The sequence below is a fragment of the Corapipo altera genome, unplaced genomic scaffold, assembly GCF_003945725.1.
Source record: "Corapipo altera isolate COAL_440 unplaced genomic scaffold, ASM394572v1 0, whole genome shotgun sequence".
NCBI classification, from domain to species: domain Eukaryota; kingdom Metazoa; phylum Chordata; class Aves; order Passeriformes; family Pipridae; genus Corapipo; species Corapipo altera.
Window position 1 is genome coordinate 5,338,539 of NW_020884872.1, and position 21,332 is coordinate 5,359,870.

Consider the following 21,332-nt stretch of genomic DNA (forward strand, 5'->3'; position numbering starts at 1 on the left):
TTTGAGTTGAGTTCGTTTCCCCTACTGGTTTACCTTTAAACCAGCACACCACTGAAGCTCCATATCTACCAGCAAAAATAAAAAGCCTATAAAGAAAATGTTGCTTAAAAGAGCTTCTTTGAGGGAGCTTTAAACAGGTACTGTCTCAGGAAAAAATTCAAAATGGAATATACATGGAAGCAGGGGGAAGAATGTGGGTTTTGGACTTTCTCTTGCCATCCTCATAGCATATCATAGCTTAAGGAGTACAGATATCTGAGTGATTGTCCCTCCATGTGTGCTCCAGGATAATGCTGGTGGTGGAAGAAGTGTTTTAGCCAAGGTCCTCTTCTCACAGAGAAAGCTCTGTATGGGGAAGGTGCTGAAACTGTTCTCCTGCCTGTTGCTCCTGGTGCAAAGGGGCTTCTTGGGATAAGCAAGACCCAAGACCTGGATTTTTGTGTTCCTCCCTCTCTCATTGTGGCCAAGCTCTGGTTATGCTTCATTTAGCAGCCCCTTTCTGATACTCAATGCAAGCCATCTGCCATCTTTGGCTTCTTTGACATTAAAACCAGTGTGTCCTTTGTGTTTTTTATGAACTCTTGTGGTTGCCTCTCTCCTCCTTAGAGGAGGTTGTTGTTTCAAGCAAGGGTAAAAATTCAGGGAAAGTGAGCTTATTCCATATGTGTTTCCTTCCTGCCTACCTTCTGCAAATGAAATTCAGGCACTGATGACTGCTTTTATCACAGAATCATAGAATCATTTAGGTTGGAAAAGACCTCTAAGATTGAGTCCAAACTTTGACCAATTACCACCTTATCAAAAACCCTTTCTGGGAAGAAATACCTCCTGAAGAAGTCTGAACTCCTAAAAGTGATGTCTTCTGAAGGGTCAGTCCTTTTCTACCTGTTTTGATTCTGAGTTGAGAAAAACATGAAGGTGGTTGTTCCAGCACAGCTGGTTTGTTTGTGTCACTGGTGTTGGCTGATTTACTCCCACAGAGTTCCTGTGGGGTTTTTGGTTCTCACAAATGCTTGTTCAAAAGTTTTGGATTGGGGAGCAAGTGGGATCAGAGTTGAAATACCAAATTGCATGTGACTGTTGAGCTCTCTTGCCATCCACATGCTGTTGTTACTTCCCTGCTGAAATTTAAAATTGTGCATAAAGAAAGGTCTTGCTTTAGGAAGCAGTGTCTAACCACAGGAACAGTACCAATGGGTCTAGCTGGAGGACCTGACCCTTAATTTAGGTTAATTGAATGCTGTTTAGTTGAAATAACATTTCTTTCTGGTTTGAGTAGACTCTGCTTGGAACAAAAGTGTTTACACTGAACCCACAGAAGGATTGCCCTTGGTACAGTAAAGGGGAGATCTGTTCCTGTCTGTTCAGTTCAGGTGGTGTAAGATGCACCACATGAATCAGAATTTTAAACTGTTTCTATTATTTCAATTTTTTTTTTCTTTAAGTGCTAGTTTAGGAGTTTAGGAAACTAGCAATTTTTTTTGTAATTTTTTTTCAGATTTAAAATGTGACCCATTTATTGTTCATTTTAATCAGACAGAGGAATTATTTAAGACTTTTTCAGAGATTAAAATAATTAACTGAGTAAGGCTTTGTGATGAATAATCACTTCCTCAAGAATAAAAATGCTAATTAATAACTATTTAACACACTAACCTTCATGAAATTATTAATGCATTAATGTAATTAAAGCTTATGATTAAATTGTAGAACTATGATCTTCATGGAAATCTGTCATCCTGCTTCTGTGTCATATGTGTGAGGCCATTTATTGAGCACATTAGCTCAACCTGCAATAAAATTAAATTAATCAAGTGGGGCAAATGATCAAATGCTCCCAGTGCCTGTAGAATAGCAGGGCTTTGCGTCCTGAAGCAAATTGATTCAAGTTATCTCTTTCCAATGCAGGAGAGATAGGGGAGAGAAAGGGTCTAAATGCTATTGTTGAATGCTATTCACTGGAAAGAGTGATCAGTTTGGGATACAGATCAGAAAGCACCTGAGAATTGAAAATCTAGAGAAGGATTGAGAAGGTTTTATGGTCTGATGGGGTGAAGTAGGGGGCTGGGCTGGGCAGGGGATGCTGATCACGGTGGAGTTCACTCTGTGTGGTGATCACAAAGTGTGCTGCTGGTCTAAAAGTTGTTTTGAACTAAGTGAGCATGACAATTTGTATGTTCTATTGAAGGAACTGATCTGCTTGCCAGCTCTTCCACTTCATTTGCCAACGTTCAGCACTGGCTGAGTAATGTGGGTAATGCAGCTGGGCACTGAATGAATGGTGATACAAGTTGGAGCAGACACCTGCTGGAAAAAGCACTAATAATTCTGAGAGGATTTGCCGAAATCACTTAGCAGATGAATAAAGGCCACTGCCAAGATGGAAACTTCTCATTATGCACCTGGCAAAGCTTGGTAACAATCACTGGTAGTTGCTCCAAGCATGAGTTTTTCTTTTTGCCTCCCTCTCTTGTATGCTTTCAGCTTTTGTAAACAAATTCATGCAGACTGACTGTTGTTACTGATGCTTGTAGGAGGATGGGGGAGACACCTTTTTCCATGACTTTGTGAAGTCCTGAGTGCACCCTGAGCAAAGAAATGTCACTTTACTCTTCCTTACCCCTGTGAAGGCAACTTTCTGTCATTTCTTTAAATGCCCTTCACTTGTGCAACCACAGAGTCCTTTTACCTTTAGGTAAAACCTATTAGCTAATAGAAAGCTAATGAATGAGCTTGCAAGCGGAAATTACAGTCTGGTTTCTTGGAGAAAGTTTTTATGGTGTGACAGTCTGGTACCGAAACTGGGTGATTACTTCTGTTCTTATCTGAAAGCAACTTGTAAACAACATGAATCATTTACAGACTTGTCCTGTAATTAGTTCAAGGAGAGGTATTTAAGAGATCCTGGAGGGGGATACATGCTGATATATAGTAAAAAATGACAGTGGCTTTCTCTTTTAGGGTTTTAGGTTTTGAAATTACCCTAATTTGAAAGTGGTCTTCTGGAAATTTGTGGGCAGTGGCAGGGAGTGTTTCTGTAGCTAACCACTGTGTGATCCACCTGTGTGGCTCAAGGCAGTGGGAAGAAGTGCTCTCTGCTTCCTTGGGGGACTGCCTGGAGCTTCAGGCTGCAACATGTACTGTGGTGACAGCTGAATCCTGGATTGGGATCCTCATCTTCAGGTGCACTGGTGTGGGTGGCTGGTCTGGTTTTCACGTGTGTTTGTTTGTTTGTTTTAGCGAAATTTATAGCTGTTGTAGTTCTCTGAACTTGGCCTTATCTGCTGTGCACTGGAGTTCTGTGTACTCTGTCCCTGCTCCCTCTCTTCCCTGCCCCGTGCTCCAGTCACATCACCCCTGCTGTGGAGGTGGTGGGTGGGGTGCTGCCTTCGGGCTTGCTGTGTTTCCCTGTGCAGCTGGAATTTCCCATTGCCTGTTTTCTGGGGACTGAAAGATTATTAAATTCATATCTAATCTGAAAAATTCTTCCTTTTCAAGGACAACAATTGAATGAGTGATGGTGCATGACTTGCTCCCAGTGGAAAACTGTAGAATCATGGAATCTTTAAGGCTGGAAAAAACCTTCAAGATCATCAAGTCTGACTGTCAGTCCAGCACCACCATCATCTTCCCCCCCTAAACCATGTCCTCAAGTGCCATGTCTACATGTTTTTTGAACACTTCCAGAGATAGTGACTCCACCACTTCCCTGGACAGCCTCTTCCAGTGCTTTACAACCCTTTCTGTGAGGTTTTTTTTCCTCATAGCTAATCTAAACCTCCCCTGGCAAAACTGGAGGCCATTTCCTCTTGTCCTGTCACTTGTTACCTGGGAGAAGAGGCCAATCCCCCCCTTGCTACAATCTCCTGTAGAGACCAATGAGATCTCTCTGATCTTCCTTTTCTCCAGGCTGAGTTCCTTCAGCTGCTCCTCATCAGACTTGTGCTCCAGACCCTTCATCACTCCATTGCCCTTTGTTTGCCTCACTGTACCATGTACAGGTGCTGCAGCAGGAACTTACACACCCTACTCTGGCTTTTAATAATCAGTTTTGGTAAGGAGGAATTTATCCCAATGTATAGAAATAAAATATATGGGAGAAACAGAAATTACAGTTTATAATGGATCAGTTTCCAGGATTCAAACATAAACATCTCTCTGAAGGTTTGAAGGAAAATAGCAAAACTCTAGATGTGTCTGGCCAAAAAGGGGCTGTGTGTGACCTAGCACACCTGGTAAACTGGAAGGCTCAGGAAAGTAGACTTGGTTTCAGAATAACCTTTCTAAATAAGTCTCAGACTAAACTTCAGTAGTTTGTGGCTTTGTGAAATGGGAAGGGTTTTGTGGCTCAGGGGGACTGATGCTAAATGTGGCACGTTTCATTTCAAGTTTCAGAGGGAAGGAAGCACGCTCTTGGTATGCAAGTGAGCAGAATTCAACACTGGGCGAATGATGCCACAACCTTTTGACTGTTTAGTGGTTTCATGTTAAGTGTGGTCTGATTGAATTCTCAGACAGTCAAGATCCATGGCATTCATATTTCCAGCTGCCATTTCTGAGAAATTTTGTATTTGTTCTCTGCTTAATTCCCCTTGGGCAAAGGTCAGTCCAAGGCCTAGAAGGATGTCTGCACACAGATCCCAGAGGGACACTTACTGCTGCCTCTGTGGTCAGTGTTAGGCAGTTTTGCATGACGTCTGTGTGTAATTTTCAGTAGTGGGCTCTCATCCCATTGTCTTAAAACGTGCTTTATTCTCTGTGTGAGATAACTTTTGTGCTAGATTGAACAGTTAGCTTTCCAAGAGAACACTGCTACTGTATGGCAGGGCACTGCCTTTCGCTTGTGTTCTTCCTGTTGGAAAGACTCTTGGCACGGGGAGGAATTTCTCACCTCTAAAACCCCAGCAAGTGTTCCCAGCCCCACCTATCCCTGTCTTGCACATCCTAAGACCTCCTGGTTTTGCGTGCTGCATGCCTGACACTGTCTGGGTGACAGCTCAGGAAGCACAGCTTTGGCAGCATATGGTGTGTCCCAGCCTCTACCTGGTCTTGTGCTCGTGGGTGAGACTTATTCCCTGTGACTAGTGGTGTGCAGGGGTCTCATGCCCTTTTGTGAAACTTCTGGAATGAAACCAAAAAGTCATTGTTCCTTTTTGCAAAGCCTTTCTGACAGCTCCCCCCAAAGTTCCTCTTTTTCTCAATTCCTTTTTGTTCTTCTGAGAGTTTCCACTGCTTTTCTTCTGCCAGTTCCAACAAAATGGTTTTTTTGCTTTTGATGAATATTTTTCTCAAGAATAAAGATTTTTTTCTTTCAAGAGAAGAGGCATAGTTGTGTGGGGTTTTTGCTTTTTAGAAAACTGTAGCCTTAAGGAAGCAGCTCCCAAGTGACAATGCAGAAAGAAACAAGGGTTCCTTCAGCTAAATCCATGTTGTGTATTTTTTCTGATTTTGGAGGCGGTTCCTATCTGAACATTTGCTTCTAGAACTCTCTGGATGATGGCTTGTTTGACCTCTGAAGGTAGAGATACTGTAGAGTAAAATATTCACATGGATATCAGGACTTTAATTTTTCATTCTTCACCCTGGGCTTTCTTTTTCTTCTGGTATCTGTTAAAACTAACCCTTAAATCAGTGGTATTACCCGATTCTGGAGCACTCAACAACCAAACAATCTAGCTGATGCTTGGATTCAATCACATGAGGAGTCCTGGAGGCATTAAGTTGACTGATGTCAGTAAAAATGTTTGGATTAATACAACACTGATACTAATATTTCTAAAGTGGATGATCTGAAGCTAGTTATGAAAATGAGACATGGTTTTGAAGGGAGAGATGATCCAGTTTGGGGTACTAGTACCACCTGGGAGTAGAGAGCTCAACTTTTGTCAAAAGGTGTGCCTACTTATTGCCATAATCTCCAGTAACCTTACTGAGTCCTCTTACTGCCTTTGTGTGTGAGCTTCTTGCTAGACATAAACTAAGGAGAAACTCTTGTAGGCTCTGTTGGAGTAGGAGAGAAGATGGGTGAAATAAAGTTACCTCACTGCCCTTCCTCTGGCCCTCTCAGGTACCTACAGATTACTTATTTTTTTTCTTTAACCAGTGTGTCAAGTGATATGAATCCCTGAGTATAGCTTCTCATAAACCAGATACAGGCACGATGAACACAAATGGATTGAAATATATGGGTAGTTTTTGCACAGTATGGGTGTGGCAGGTATTTCTCCATGCATTTCTCTGTGTTGTGGCCTTTCCCTCCCACAGTAGTTATTAATTGCCTTAAAAGGTTTTGTGCTATCTGGATTAGAGATTCCCTGTGTGATATTATTCTTTCTCGTTGAAGATGAGGATGACAGCCTAATTCTGTTGTTAGTCTGCTACTTGTAGGAACCTCCCTGCACCAAAATGTCTCCACCTAGTTTAAATTTCTGCAAATAGTTTGCAGCTTCATCATTCAGTGGGCAAAGCTCCTTAACTTGCATCTACAGTTGACATCTCATGATTATTTGAGCTCTTCCTTTGTTACTAAGCTCCTGCAGAGGGACAAGGACTCCCTGGCACATGCACAGCTAGACATGTACAAGGCTGGTTCAGTCTTCTTGGAAAAACAGAGTAAAGAGGGTATTGCTGGTAGAAACCATGGAAAGGACTGAGCAGGGCTAGTGGCTGCCAGAGAGGTGACACAGGGTGGTCCCTCTTGCTACAGAGGGATGAGCATTGAAGGAGCTGAGCTGCCTCTTGCTTCCCAGCAGCAGGCAGACGCCAGCCCTCTGAGATTTAAGCGAGATTATGTTTTGCCTGCATCTCAAGCTGGGCCTGCTGTCCTGCAAATGCTGAAGCAGGAGTGTTGTCTGACCTCAGCTCTCTGCCTAGCACTTAGGGTATCTCAGCAGCCTTAACTTCTTCCACTGCCTACACCTGGTAAGTCTCTAAAAGCTCATTAATGTGTTCCTTTTATCTCTGTTCTCTATCCCATCCGTTCACAGAGTGCAGCTGAAGCGCCATAAAGCTTAGGGAGGTTACAACTCTACAATAATTGAATTACTGAACACTGAGTAAGAACCCAAGGCCAGGATGAACAGAACTGTCAGCAGCCTCATTTAGGGAAGGTGTCCCTGCCCAAGGCAGGGGGTTTGGAACTAGATGATCTTTAAAGTCCCTTTAAACCCAGACCATCCTATGAACAGTATTGTGCTACTTAGATTGTAAAACTCCAATGCATTATCCATTTTACAAGTTTGTTTTTTTCTCTTCAGTCAGCAGTTACCTTTCACACCAAGCCAGGATTATAAAACCCCCTTTGGTAAATGTTATCAGTCCAAACAAGGAAAGAGGAAAACTCCCTCCCTTGGAAGTTTTGCATTTGTGTGGTGGATGTAGCCTGATTACAGGGGAGGTGGAGAAAGGGAAATTCTAGGGGAATTTCCTAGGAAGGAGAAGGGAAACTATTTCAGGCTCAAGAGACTGCTTTGGGCTGACAGAGTAGTCAATAAAATGCCTTTATCAGTTTTGTTCGATGCCTTGTCTAGGAGGAAGTCTAACACGCTAATGCCAGAGAATTTCTATTCTCCAAAATTACTTTCCAGCCCAATACAGAGAGATCAGGGAAAATCCTGACCTGCAGATGCTTATTTTTGCCAGCAACAGGCTCAAGGACTACCAGTTTCTTTTCTGAATTGTGACTCCTCTCTCCCCTTAGCTATTTTTAATTTGCATACCCTAGAACCTTTGAGACAAGATGCTATTGTTAGTGATACATATATACAATTCCACCAAGACTCAACAGTCAGTTTATTTTTCCCTCTATCAGACCTATTAGGACAATAAATCTCATTCCTGACCTGTAATGCTACAATCAGTTGGATTTTATATTTCCCAAGAAGTGTGATAAAAGGAAGAAAGCTGGATCAAGTTCAGAAGACGTTTATTTTTGTTCTCTAGGAAGGAGTTAAGTATCGATGAGCCTCAAAGGTAAATGAGGTTAATTAGTAGCCTATGCTGTTGTAGCTGCTGCATTGGACATGGAAACATGGGAATTGTGGGTCTGAAAATGGAAACTCGGGGTGCCAGGATGAGAGGAGAAAAAGAAATTGAGATTAATCAAAACTGGTGTAACTTGTCTTGGCTCTTCTGTGGAGAATTATGTTCACTGGTGACTGAACTGAGAGTCCCATGACAGGTACCTTGCTGAGGGTTTGCACACCTGGAAGATAAACTCTGACAATGGCTCCTCTGAGCGAGATAAACCACCTGAGTCACATCCTGGGTTTTTCTACTCAGCTACACAATGTGGTTGTTTGAACATGTATATAAACAACTGTTCATCATAAAGACTTTATAGACCTGGAACAAATCCCGGGGCCAATAAACGGTTTTAATGAGTTTATTGATGTCAGAGCTACTGAACCAAAAGGAGATGGTCTCTGCCTGAGCTGGTCTCTCTAGGAGCATTGCTTTGTTAAATCAAAAGTGAAGGTGTCTGGGTTTTATTTGTGGTCTGTTTTCTTTTAATTCTTGTAAACAGACCTGCAGCTACAGCTTGTGAGAACTTTTTGAGGAGGGAGGAACTGTTCGTAGAACAACTTTTTCTGAGTAATTGACATCGTTTACCCAGTACCTTTGGAGTTCTAACAAAATATCTCTGATATTCCTGCAGGTTCTGGTGGCACCTTTTGCTATGCAAGGGAATAACAGATAAGCACCATGCATGTAAATAACTAAGGTGAGGAAAAGCCATTTCCTTCTCCAGGAGCCCATCTCGGCCATAGTTAAGCACAAAGTACTCATGGAATACTTTGTACAATAAAAAGATGAAGTCCTAATGGTTCAAGGACTCTTGAACTGCTGACAAAAATAAGACAGAGTTGCCAAATATTTCAGGCTTAAACCTGACCCCTCCTCCCAAAGGAAATTGCCTTCCCAACCACTGCTTTGTGAACATATTTATGAAGTTGAAGCCAATACGGTTTTTAAATGTAAGTGTTCTGGTATCAGAGCAAAAATTTTCTAGTTGCATTGCTGTGTTGCAAGTATGGGAATATTGAGGTCCAACTAAATTCTGTTCACCAAAGAGGGACACAAATAGGATCCTCCAAATAGGAGCCCCTAAAAGCTCCTGTAAGCACTTCATGCTTGTTTTGCTAAGCTGTAAATAACTGTCCCAAGCAGAGAACAGTCACACATAAAGTCAATGGGATGTGCATACAATATACACCAGAGTTGTGTAGAGGTGCCCAAGTTATTTTGCCCAGGTGCTGGAAGACTGCAGACTATTGGCTTGATAGCTGAGGTGGATGTATTTATGGTCTGAAAGAAAGGACTTGAACAGTCAATTTGAGTAAGTTGGAAAAAGAAGAGTGGGGATCATAAGCACTTCCTGCAGGCCCTCTACTCTGGAATGTTTCTCAACCTTCTTAAAGGCTTTCAGATATTGTTAGTGTTTGGTTCAGATTTAGTTCAGCTAAATAATTTTCCTTCTGATTCACCCATCTCAAGCACTGTATGCATGATTGGATCTTGTCTCATTCTTGTCCCACCAGCAAAAGAGTAATTTCTGTTATTAGTGCAATAGCATTGCATTTTTCCCCCCAGTCTACAATCCTGACCACACAGGGAGGTATTGGCTGCTTTTCAAAGTAAAAAGCTTGGTGTTTGGAAGCACAGCAAGCAACTCTATTCTTTTGAATCACTCTGAAAGACCACTTGTGTTTGCTTCCTAGAGATGTTTCTGTTCAGAACCATGGCACATGGAACAGGTGACATCCTCCCTTCTTCTCTTTTCTCACAACATTACCCTGTTCTTCCTGTGGCTGTGTGTGTGTGTGTGTACACTATTAATTTCCACATGCTGCCTGCTCTCTCCTTTAGGTATATGTGGGGAACTTGACTTTTAGTTTACTCTTCCAAAGTGAAATAGTTCAGTTATAATGGAGCTCTGGTAGTGAATGGTCTCCTTTCCTCAAAGGGAGCTTAGTTTAGCCATGGAACCCTTTCACCAGTTACTGTGTTTAATACCAGAGAGCACAATACTTGTCATTTGAAAGTAGGACACAGCTGAATGTGGGCTGGAGATTTAATATCAGAAAGCAACCAGATGTTGTCAGGGCTCATAAATGCTGCCCAGATGTCCTGTGTTGTAATAGCATCTGGTGGTCACTTGATAGTGGACAATAAGGTCATCCCAAGGGCTTTGGTGGAGGTCACTTTGGATATGACCCTGGACAGAAAGAAAGTACCTTAGCAATGAGTCACTGGATCAACTTTGCACAACTCTTCTACGAAGGGAACTTGCTGGCTATGTAGGCAGGCTGCATCTACACCAGGGTAGCTGCTGGCATCTCTTTTCTGTAATTTAGAGTGCACCAAACTTATTCTTTCTCACTGTCAGCGATGCCAAACAGAACTTTTGTATGCCTTTGCCGTTTTAAGCATGTTGGTAAGTAATGACTTGAAAAGAAAGAGGAGCAGCTTGTGCAAAATCACAAGCTTTCATGCTGTGAAATATCAGCCTGGCCTCTTTGTGGTTCTACACTTTCAAGATAGGAAACCCCCTGTGAAAGTTTAGGTGAACTTAGTTTTACAGTTTGTTTTCAACTAGCCCCAAAGTGGAAGTTGAGGGTGTGAAATGCATGGCCAAAATAAGGCTTGCAAATTCAGCAGAGCATTGCACTGACCTTTCCCCAGGTGACTGTGCCCTTTCCAAAAGAGCAACATTTAATCTGACCAGTGTTGTTGAGAAGTCTTGACACTCTTCTAGATGAAGCACCCCTTGTATGACATCTCCCTGCTCCCAACACACGCGCTTATCTCCCTGGAACGCCTGCTCTTTCCTTTCCATTGACTAACACCCTGTAAAATACCTTCTGATGCTGTCTCTCACCAGGAATTTTTCCCTAGGATGATCCAGGCCCAGTAGCTGCTTCTGCAAGGGTGGAACAGGTAGCAGCTCCACTGTTGTAGCTGGAGGAGCCTGCTTGATCTCTACAGTGCCTTAGACACAAAGCTCTTCTTGTACAGTAGCAAGTGCCTGTGGCACATATGTTTTGGCACCCTTCAAGCTCTTGACTGGAGTTGTGCACAAGTCATGAGATTTTGCAACACATAGATAATTACTGTTCTTTGGAAATCCAGGAAAAAGTGAGTTGGAGCAATAGAGCGAGTAGGTCTGTGCCACTGATTTTTGGAAGTGCTATTAAGTATGTGTGTTGTACAGGAGCAAATTGCTCCTTGGCTGAATGATGTGCCTTGCGGTATGAAGGGCATGTGCCAGTTGTTCCAGCCATCTCAAAAATCAAGGTGTGTGTCAGTGGAAATCTCTAATATCACCTTACAGCTTTCAATCTTTGTGTGTCTTCTCCAGGCATTTCAGAGAACCAAGGTAATTTGTGAGGCCATCCAGAACTGAGCAGATTGTTATGACTGTGTAGTTGCAAGGCTGGGTTTCTCAAATGTTTCTCTGTTCACATATCCTACAGTCATGACACAAATGTTGAACATTACAGTTGTGATAATTCTTAAACTATTTACACTCAAGCTCTTCTGACAGTCTCTGTTTTAGTGATCTCTTAAGGTGTATGTATACCCAAATCAGAGACAAGATCTTGGCTTTCTGTCATATCATACACATTGAGAACTGTAAACACCAGTGAACAGCCCTGTTTTCTGTAAGTGAGAGCAAGACATGTAAAATACCAGCTGGAGGAACTCTGTTTCTATATATGTGAGAGATCATTGATTGTCTTTGGATTTCTCTGACTAAGAACTCCTGCTACACTTTTTAAAAATAATACTACCTTACTTTATTCAGTTCTTGCAGAAAATATATTTAAAATCACAGGCCAAACACTTTGTCCATGTGCAAGTACAGAGGCAGGATCATATCTGGTTACATTCTCCGGTATCGTGTAGTATGCTGTGCATATTTTGTTAGGATGAAAAGGATGTCCATACTTGCATGTCCCAAAGTACTTATGAGTGTTTTTCCACTACAGCTGTTGCTACTAGAGTAAACAGCTGATTTTCTGCTTTGCCATCAGAATCTAGGGAAGTAGACACTTCCAGGGAGACATCTAACAAAGCTACATCTGGAAGGATTTTTGTCATTGCAATGTGCTAGTTTTAGTCTAGACAGATGTAGCAACTGAGTGACTCTTCCTACTTCTGGGAAGAGATGTATTCCCTGAGCCACCCCATAGCTGGACTGTCTGAATTCACATCCTCTCTTGATGCTAAAACTTCATGAAAACCCATCTTTTCGATGTGCCCAAAGCTCGAGTTCTGAGTGTTTGTGGTAACAGATGACGAGACTTGGGGCCTCAGAAATGACTAAGCTTGGAGTGAAAACTATATAGAAACTTTTTGATTTGGAAAGGCAGGATTCCTTCTCCAATTTGTATTTGCTTACTGGTAAAAAGAGCTGATGCATTCAATGAGAAATTGAGTTGATTGAGCTTTGATGGGAATGTGGCAACTACCTGCTGCTTACCCAGACAGTATCTTGAAACTTCAACTGGGGCAACGGGGAGGAGTGTTTGATGGGACTTGCTGTGCAACCTACTGCATCCCTAACCCTCAAAGGAAAACTGATGTAATGCCCTCAGATAAGAAAGTACAAAGTGCTGATTGATTAGGGATGTCGTTGTGCATGGTTTACTGGCAGCTGCCAGTGGATCTTTAGAGCACTGTTGAATGGCATTAAACATTACAGCTGCCCGTTTTGCAGACACAACTGTCCATTGTTCGTGAGAATATGTAATGGAACAAGATCCTTTTTCTTCTCCCCTTGCTGATAAGTTTGTGGAAAATTACCTAGTAATTTCTAGGTGTGATTTGTCCTGTGCTTTACCTGATAGTTGTTAAACAAAGTAGTAGCTTATGGGTTCAACCCAAGGGAGAAATCGTTTGTAGGAAGCACTCAAAATATGTGAAGTTTACATAACCTAGTTTTAAAGCACTTCCTCAGAACACTCATGGAAATCTTCTTTAGATGATTTTATGCTTGTAGTTCAAAGCCCTTACATTCCTGTCCTGTGACCAGACAGCTTTATTGATTTTGACTCTTACAATGCCTCCGACTTTGAGGACCTCAGAGCTGACCTTGGCACTTCTAGGACTGTTTATTTAGAGGCCTGAACTAAGAGTATTACATGTTGTTTTTATAAGCCTTCATTTGACCTGTAAACAGTCATTTGGGAGGCTAAGTTGAACTGGTAGCTGAAGGACAGTGAACACCTTAGAGCAACTCTGAAGCAGATCAGAGGGTTTAGAAGCTGAAGCAACCCTATTTCTAAGCAGTCATTCAGGGATGGCAAAATGTCTGAGCCTTGCAGCCCCCCAGGTTCTGGAGCCACCCAGGATGAAATATTTGAAATATTTGGGGTATCTCTGACCTGCACCTTGCTGGTAGCGAGTCAACGGTGGCCTTTGCCATAACTGGTGTTAACTCACTGAGCTCTGTTTCTTATAGCTGTTTTGTCCCAAAATGTCCTGCACCATGGGCTGCAAATGCAAGGAGGATTGGAGCTTAAGTAGCACATTTACATCCCCTATAGATGTAAACATCCCCTTGACATGGAGGCTATTTCTGGGTGGAAACTCGTTCATGCCTCTCTCAACACAAAATAGCATTAAGGGAAAATGGGAACCAAGACAATAAAACTGAATTTTAATCAAGGCTATCCTAACTTAGATCCTTCTCTTCCTTCCTCTGATGTGTGGAACACGTCTGCAGTTGGACTGAGGCAGGGACACTCTTGCAACCACGCCAAACCAGCAGAGCTGCACGGACTTAAACCAGCTTGTGCATGTCACTTTGCATCTGAGCTGAGTTCAACTTCAGCTGTGAGAGCAGTATTTGGAAAACACCTGTAATACAGTGGTTTCATTCCATGACCACCATGAAAATTGCAGCTGCAGTGAGGCTTTAGAAGGGTGAAATTAATTGTGTGGAGGACAGTCTTTGAGGACAGAAGTTTCCCCGTGAGGAAATTCAAAGATCCCCCCGACAGACCTACCATACAACCCTGCTAGCTCTTTAATTAGGTACTTTGCTTTTTGGTTTAAGAATATTAGGGCTTCATCCAGGCACTTGTGCTGCAGTATCCTGGTGTTGTAAAAGGATTTTGTGCTCAACAAGGCGCTGCTGCTTTCTTTGGCATTAATAGATCCCAAATGTGGGCCGAAGCAATGTTTATGGAATTAGGCTTCCCCAGAGCATACTTATTGGATGGATGACAACACTAGTACAAATCAACACACTCTTTTCTGCTTCATTCCTCTGTGGTGAGTGAAGAAATGGGGGAGGAGGCAGTAAAATGTGTTATAGCATAGGGACTTAAATGAGACATTGACAGATGAAACGCTGACCCTCGACTCTCTAGCTTGGCACAGCTATTTCCCAGGCTGTCTTGTGAAGGAGACATTTCCAGGAAAACCTTTTAGCTTTAAAGCTTTTAATTTCTCCCTCCCCACCACTTTCCCACCAGGGGACTTATAAAGTACTAGAGATGCAACGCAACATGGGAACCCCAGGAGAATTCCATTCCCATCCTCACATGTTGTTGCAGCCTTTCTTGTCAAGAAAAATTCCTTCCTCATCTCAAATAAACCAAATCTATCCATACAAGAATATAAATTTTACTGTAGGAGACAATAGGAGCTCGTATAGGTTCTACTCTATAGAACCTAGTAGAAAAGAGCATTAGATTCCTACAGGGTCATGCCCTGTGTTCAAAAATCTCTCAGAAATGTACCTCCAATGCTAACTATAGTTCTGCCAGCTGCAAGGAAAACTTAGCTTGTACCCTGAGTTGTCAGAAATATTGCTACTGGTGAGAAGTGTGTGGGAGTGAATAAGCCATGGGGTGTTCCTCACTGGATATATGGAAGAATTGGAGCAGTGGTGACAGGTGACACTCCTGCTGCCATCTCCTCTCACCTCTTGGGTTTCACAAATGCTTCTGGGCATCTTTTTCTTCTTTCCCCCTCACCATTGCTATTTGAGATATGTCCTTCTCAGGATAGTAAATTGCATTTGGATAGGAGGATAGTCACCTTTCAGAAAGTTAAGAGTTCGTGGTAATGGAGAGAGTAACTGCAAACACAAGTGTGTTTTTGGAGCAGTTCAGTGTTGTTTACACTCTTTGTGGTGGTGCAGGAAAAAAAGACAACAACAGCTCCTCCAGAGCTGGATAACTGGAATATGTACTGTTTCTTCAGATGTATTCAATAGTCAGTTTGCATCATGCAAGGATGCAGAAGGAACATACAGCAATTCCCTCTAGATCCTGTAAATCTCTTTTTAAAAGCTGGGCTGCCTCAACAAGGGAAATGTAGGGGATTCTGGATGCTCTTCCCTTTCCTGATGTCAAAATAAATGAATCCTCTTGAGAAATGATGAGAAGGATCTGTTTGGCTCTAGCTCTGATAACTCTCTACCCACGGCCACAGCAATCGTTGCTCTGGCAAGGCTACTGATGAAGGAGCTGAAAGCAAGTTTGCTTTTACAAAAACTTATGATTCAGAACTTCAGCACATGGCAATGTAGAACATGGGAAGCTCAGATGTTAAGAAGCCAGAGGTGAAATGATTATATCTCAAATGTGCTTAGCTGAGAAACACATTTGGACTCTACAACTAACTCTCTATATTCATAAACTAACGGGAGGCAAAAAAGAAAAATCAAGCAAATAGTAGCCTCCTTCATCTCATTGAGCCTAATCTTTTCATAGCTTTGCAAGGACATTATAAGTGAAATAAAATAAAACAGAAAAGTACACAGTAATGTACGTACAAGGAGGTGTGAGAGAAAAATACAGTGTGCAAAGCTAAGCTGTAGTAATAAATTTAAAAATTCAACCCCCTTACTGTTCTCTGAAAAATTCACCTGTTTTGTCCATCCTCCCCACTCTCTATTGAAGTTGCATTTTTCAATTACAGTAAGCAAAAGCTGAATTGCACCCCTCACCAGCACTCTTTGTTTATAGAAAAAAAAGTGAATTCAGAGTGAAACTTTGGGTATGAGAAGCTCAGCATGACCTGACTCGCAGCCCAGAAAGCCAACTGTGTCCTGGTAGGTTGAAGAAGGGGATTCTGCCTCTCTCGTGAGACCCCACCTGGAGCATTGTGTCCAACTTTGGGGTCCCCAGTGTAAGAAAGATATGAACCTTCTGGGTTCAGAGGACTCTATGAAGATGGTCAGAGGGCACCTCTCCTATGAAGGCAGATTGAGAGAGTTGGGGTTGTTCAGACTGGAGAAGAGAAGGCTCCAGGGAGACCTCAGAGCACCTTCCAGTATGTAAAGGGGACTTACACAAAGGCTGGAGAGGGACTTTTCACAAGGGCACGTAGTGATAGGACCAGGGGAAATGCTCTTAAGATGAAGGAGGGTAGGGTTAGATTAGATATTAGGAAGAAATTCTTCACTGTGATGATGGTGAGGCACTCAAATAGGGTGCTCAGAGAAGCTGTGGATGCCCCATCTCTGGAAGTGTTCAAGGCCATTTTTGGGTGGGGTTCTAAGCAACCTGATCTAGTGGAAGGTGTCCCTGGCTGTTGAAGGAGGGTTGAAATGAGAAGATCTTTAAGGTCCCTTCCAACCCAAACCATTCTGTAAAAAGCAGCTGAGAGAACAACTAAACCTAGAATTAGCTACTGCCATAACATGAAGATTCTTTTTAGTGATACAGAAGATGGCTGTGATTTTATTTGTTTAGGACTCTATGTATGCAGGAGGGAAAACTTAAAAGCACCCCAACAAAACCAAAAACTCACTATCAAAACTAACCTTTCCCTACTTCTAGTAACAGACCCAACTAAAAACCCAAGCCAGTAGAAGTTCTGGTTTGCCTCTTCTGTAAACCATAGGTGGTACAGGTGCCTTTGGCCTGGTCTGAGCAGCCAAGGGTGTCTGCCCAGCCCTGTGCTGATCTGAGCTCTTGTCCCAGGTCAGGAGCAGCCAACTCCTGTGAAGTATATTGAGGAGCTGCAATTTGTACTTCCCCATCAGCACAGGGAATTCATGCCTGGGCAATGTTACAGTGGCGCTTCTCCAGACCCTGTTAACACAGGCACCTCTGCACCACACCCTGTGGTGTGGTTAGGATGTGCCTGAAGGCACTGAGGTGCTGTTTTAAAAATATCTGAGCAGATGGGAACCGAAATCAATTACTGGAATTTAAAAACATATGAGCAGGTGTGAACTGAAATCAGTGACTGGAAGTCTCTGAGGCTCAGGTTGCTTTGAAAAACCTGACTGCAGGTACATTCACAGTGTATACACATCCCCACATGCCTCTGAAAATTGTCAGTGTTCAGTGAGATACTTCACTGACTATATATTCACGTCCTACATGTGTGTGTATATTTAATGGACCGTAACAGAAAAACATTTTGTTGCTCAGAGGACATTTCATAGTTTTTCCTTTCCTCCCCTTTTTTCTCTCACCTGTGGAAACAAAGCTCAGTCACTGGTATGTGCATGCAGCGTCCTGTCACCTGGACTGCCACCTTCTGTGGGTGTTTAGGAATGCTCAGCTTCCATAGGAGACAGTTGGTTCTTATAGGTTTCTTGTCCGGAGTGAGAGGGAAGGCTGTAACACAGTTCAGAAAAGGGCTGTGAGAGACAGAAACCAGCTCAACTTCTCAAGTACTTACCATGGAAACATGGAATGGGTTGGAAGCGACACTTAAAGTTCACCCAGTTCCAATATCCCCTGCCATGGTCAGGGAAACCTTCCATGAGACCAAGTTGCTCAAAGTCCAATCAAACCTGGCCTGGATGCTTCCAGGGATGGGGCAGCCGTAACATCTCTGGGCAACCCATTCCAGGGCCTCACCACGGTCACAGTAAAGAATTTCTTCCTTACATGCAATCCAAATCTACCATCTTTTGGTTTAAAATCATTGTCCCTTGTCCCGTCACTACAGGGCCTGGTAAAAAGTCTTGTTTCTTTTAAGTCCCCTTTTAAGTACTGAAAAGACACATTAAGGTCTCCCTGGAGTCTTCTGCAGAGTGAACAACCTCAACTCTCTCAGCCTGTCTCCAGAGGAAAGGTGTTCCAGTACTGACCATTTTTGTGGACCTCTTCCGGATCTGCTATGACAGGTCCATGTCTGCCTTGTGCTGGCAGTAAGCTGTAGATTACATTTGCAATGATAAGGTGGAAAAAGCCAACAAGCCCCCTAAAGAGTTGACTGCACCTCTGTATGTGTAGTTTGGTGGTAGTTTGGTTGGTTTTGCTTTTTTTTCTTTGAACAATATATTGGCTTTTTCTTCTGCAGAGGCTTCTCTAGTAGACAAAATCTGCAGAACTGGTGACTGTTCTACCAAAGGATCAGTCTCTTGAATGTGGTATATACACTCATGCAATCTTATTTTAGGGCTTTCCTAACTGGAGACAGTGTACTAGTGACTGTTGTAATGCTCATCTTGGTAAATATTTCAATAACCTGGCCTGTGTTACAAGAAGAGGGCTCAATGAAAACTTCCTACCACCTCCTCTTCCTTTCCAGAAATACATAAATTATTCCTTTAGAATGAAATGTCTGTGCTGATCTCTTCCTTTACATTACTTACACTTGTGTTGTCAAGTTAAAATAATGGCAAGCTTTCTGATTTAATGAGAACTGAAATCTGTAGCTGTGTCATTTCCCTCCTTGCTTGGGATTCGGTTTTAATCAACTTGTGAAATACTTCTATTTAGCTTTCAAAAAGGCAAAATTGTCTGTCATGAGCTGGCTCTTGAGAGGTCTGAGTTCACATGGAGGTGTGAGATAATTTGGGCTTTGTGGCACCAGTTGCTCTGTACTTTTCCAAGCTGTCTCTTTCCCACCTTCCGCACTCCCTGTGTTACCTTGGTGGTGAGTAGAGTTCCTTCTAAGGGAAGGGATGAGCTATCAAGAATAAAAACAGATTTTAAAATTGGAAAGCTGTCTTAAATGCCCTGCTGTAGGGATTGGTGGCTGTGTAGTTTTTGTGTTTGGTTTTGTTTGTTTGTTTTTTTATTTTTTAATTCACCTAATATAAATCTTCCATCAAAACTTGAAGGCAACGAGTCTGCCTGAAACTTATTCATGCAACTGTATTTTGTTCTCTTCTTTTTCAAAGTCCACTAGTGGTTGTAACTGAAACCAGGGTGACTTGTGGCTTGGGAAAACCCTGCTATGCAGTTGCTTTCCCTCTTTCTTGTCTCTTCACTCTTACACTTGACTTCTTCACTAGCTGCAGACTGCACCTCGGGTTGTGTGACCGTGTGTGTGCTGCTCGGTACTCTGGGGACCCCTTACCTTCCTTGCACAGGGTTTTTTAGCTGCTGTTACACACTGTCTGTTGGTAAACAGTGACCATTCAGAACCTGAGAAGTTATGTAGGGCTCCCTTTTTGGTGTGACTAGCATGCTGAATGTCTTGAGCCTTTTTTTTTCTTGCCCAAATGACATTTTGAGGCAGTAAGTGGGATTCGATTCTTTTCAGCCAGTTCATTCTCTGAACTTCACTAAACTGAAACTCCCCACGCAGCCACTTCTGTCAATGTGTCACATTAATGATTAAAGATAAACAAGAAGGTTAAAGAGCAGAAATAAAGGCAAAACTGTATTGTGAGTAAACTAGTTAAAAATACCTTTTGGGGTGTCAGGTGAAAGCTGCCTTTTGTTGTAGTGGTAGCCTCAGCCTCACTTCTCATTTTGCAGTCTAAGCACACCCCAGCTGGCAGCCAGTGCAGGGGAGTGGAGCTACAGAGCTGAAACACTTTAACTGGGAAATCCCTCAATCTGTATTTTTTTCCACTTCAGCAAATTGTCGCTTATGACAAAGAAAAAAAAAATAAACAAGCCAAACCCAGATCGTTTCTTTTTCGTTTTTCCCGTGCCTACATCATTTGAAGCAACTTTACAAGACCTCAGCTGAAAAGCCATAACCCTGATACTGCAGCTTTAGCGCTTACTAGTACAAGATAGAAAACTTAGTCTCTTGCTTACCTCTGGAATCTCTCGGTATCCTTTCTGCATGTGCTGAGATCCAAACGTGCTGCTGAGAGTCACTTCTGCCTTGAATGAGGAAGTGCAGGAGCGGGACAGGATGTGGAGCAATGACTCAGATGCCGAGGGGCTGAGTTTCTCGAGACCAGCTGAGGAATAAAAGGAATTATTATTGAGGGCCTATCGTGTTCAGCCGATGTAACGACTTGATTTACCAATAGTAAAAGCTCATGAACATTCAATGTTTCACCTTTCGTCTTTTCCCAAACTTTAGCTGCTTATGATAATGCAGTGTTCAGGTGTTGCATTCCTTTCTAGGAGGACTGCCTACCTTTAGTCCTATAAAATGTATGGCCTTTGTTAATAAGCATTTCTTTGCACGAATGTGCTACTTGAAGGTGTTCAGAATAAGGATTTTGCTAATGTCTCTGAAACAGCTCTTCCTTCTTAGCTCAAGCAGGCACTTGAGACTTTGCTTGATTCTTTCTATTAAGAACAGAAAATGATTAAAAAATCCTTATCTTCTTACAATTAGTTTTGACTCACATTCATGTATTTAGCTTCCTATACAGCTGAACTCAGAGGCTACCACTTGCAGTTTCAAAGCCTACCTTTGCAAACTCTACAGTGTCAAAAAAGCTCTGTTTCTTTTATTTGCTCTGCTGTCAAGCACTGTTGCTTCCCTGGCTCTCTGCTTTTGATGTGCAGGTACTGAGCAATGTTTACCCCTTACATTTCCAACCAGCCATGGTAGAAGCCTTTCTTTTTCTCCCCTAGAGAGCTCTTGCATCTCAGTGAGATGTGGACTTGGATGTGGGTGCCTGGCATGTTCTGCTACGGCATCTTGCAAAGAAATTTAAGTTTTCCTTTCTATGGGCATTTGCAAGGAAGGGCATTGCTTCATTGATTTTTTTTTTTTTTTTTGCACATAGTTGCATAATTGCACAATTCAGAACTTGCAGGAAAATATATTTGATGGATTTTGTTCAACTCTTCTATTTAAACTACCCTTGTTTGGGTAGTCTCTCTTGCATTGAATAGAATGCTTCTGTCATCTCCCTTTGTTTGCTTTATAAGTGCGAACACACACTTCTTAATGTGCTCTTAGTGTTGAACTTTACATTATATAAACATGCCATAAAAGGCATACCCACTGATTTAAAATAAATTATTATTAGAAAGTATTAAATAATAGTAATTATTAAAATTAAATAATATTATAACCACTGTTCTCATTCCTTTTAAGTCCTCTTCTTGGTTGAAGCAGAGAGCTAGTTAATCATGCTGGATGAATTTAAATATTAATATGGAACACTCCTACAAAAAAATTGCTTAAACTTCAGAATGTCTGATTTT

At 42.2% G+C, this 21,332-nt stretch overlaps 1 protein-coding gene across 3 annotated transcripts in view; it reads right to left on the reverse strand.

Annotated features, from left to right (window-relative positions):
- LOC113944164 (myelin-oligodendrocyte glycoprotein-like) overlaps positions 1–20,090 on the reverse strand; it is a 32,610-nt gene extending 12,520 nt beyond the window's left edge. For 2 of the 3 annotated variants that reach the window (XM_027636946.1, XM_027636931.1), the window contains exons 1-2: positions 19,977–20,090; positions 17,444–17,588 (exon numbers count right to left, since the gene is read on the reverse strand). The gene's annotated coding sequence lies outside the window, so the exon portion shown is untranslated. The remainder of the gene's footprint in view (positions 1–17,443; positions 17,589–19,976) is intronic. The other variant, XM_027636938.1, reaches the window with a different exon arrangement.
- Positions 20,091–21,332: the final 1,242 nt, after the last annotated feature.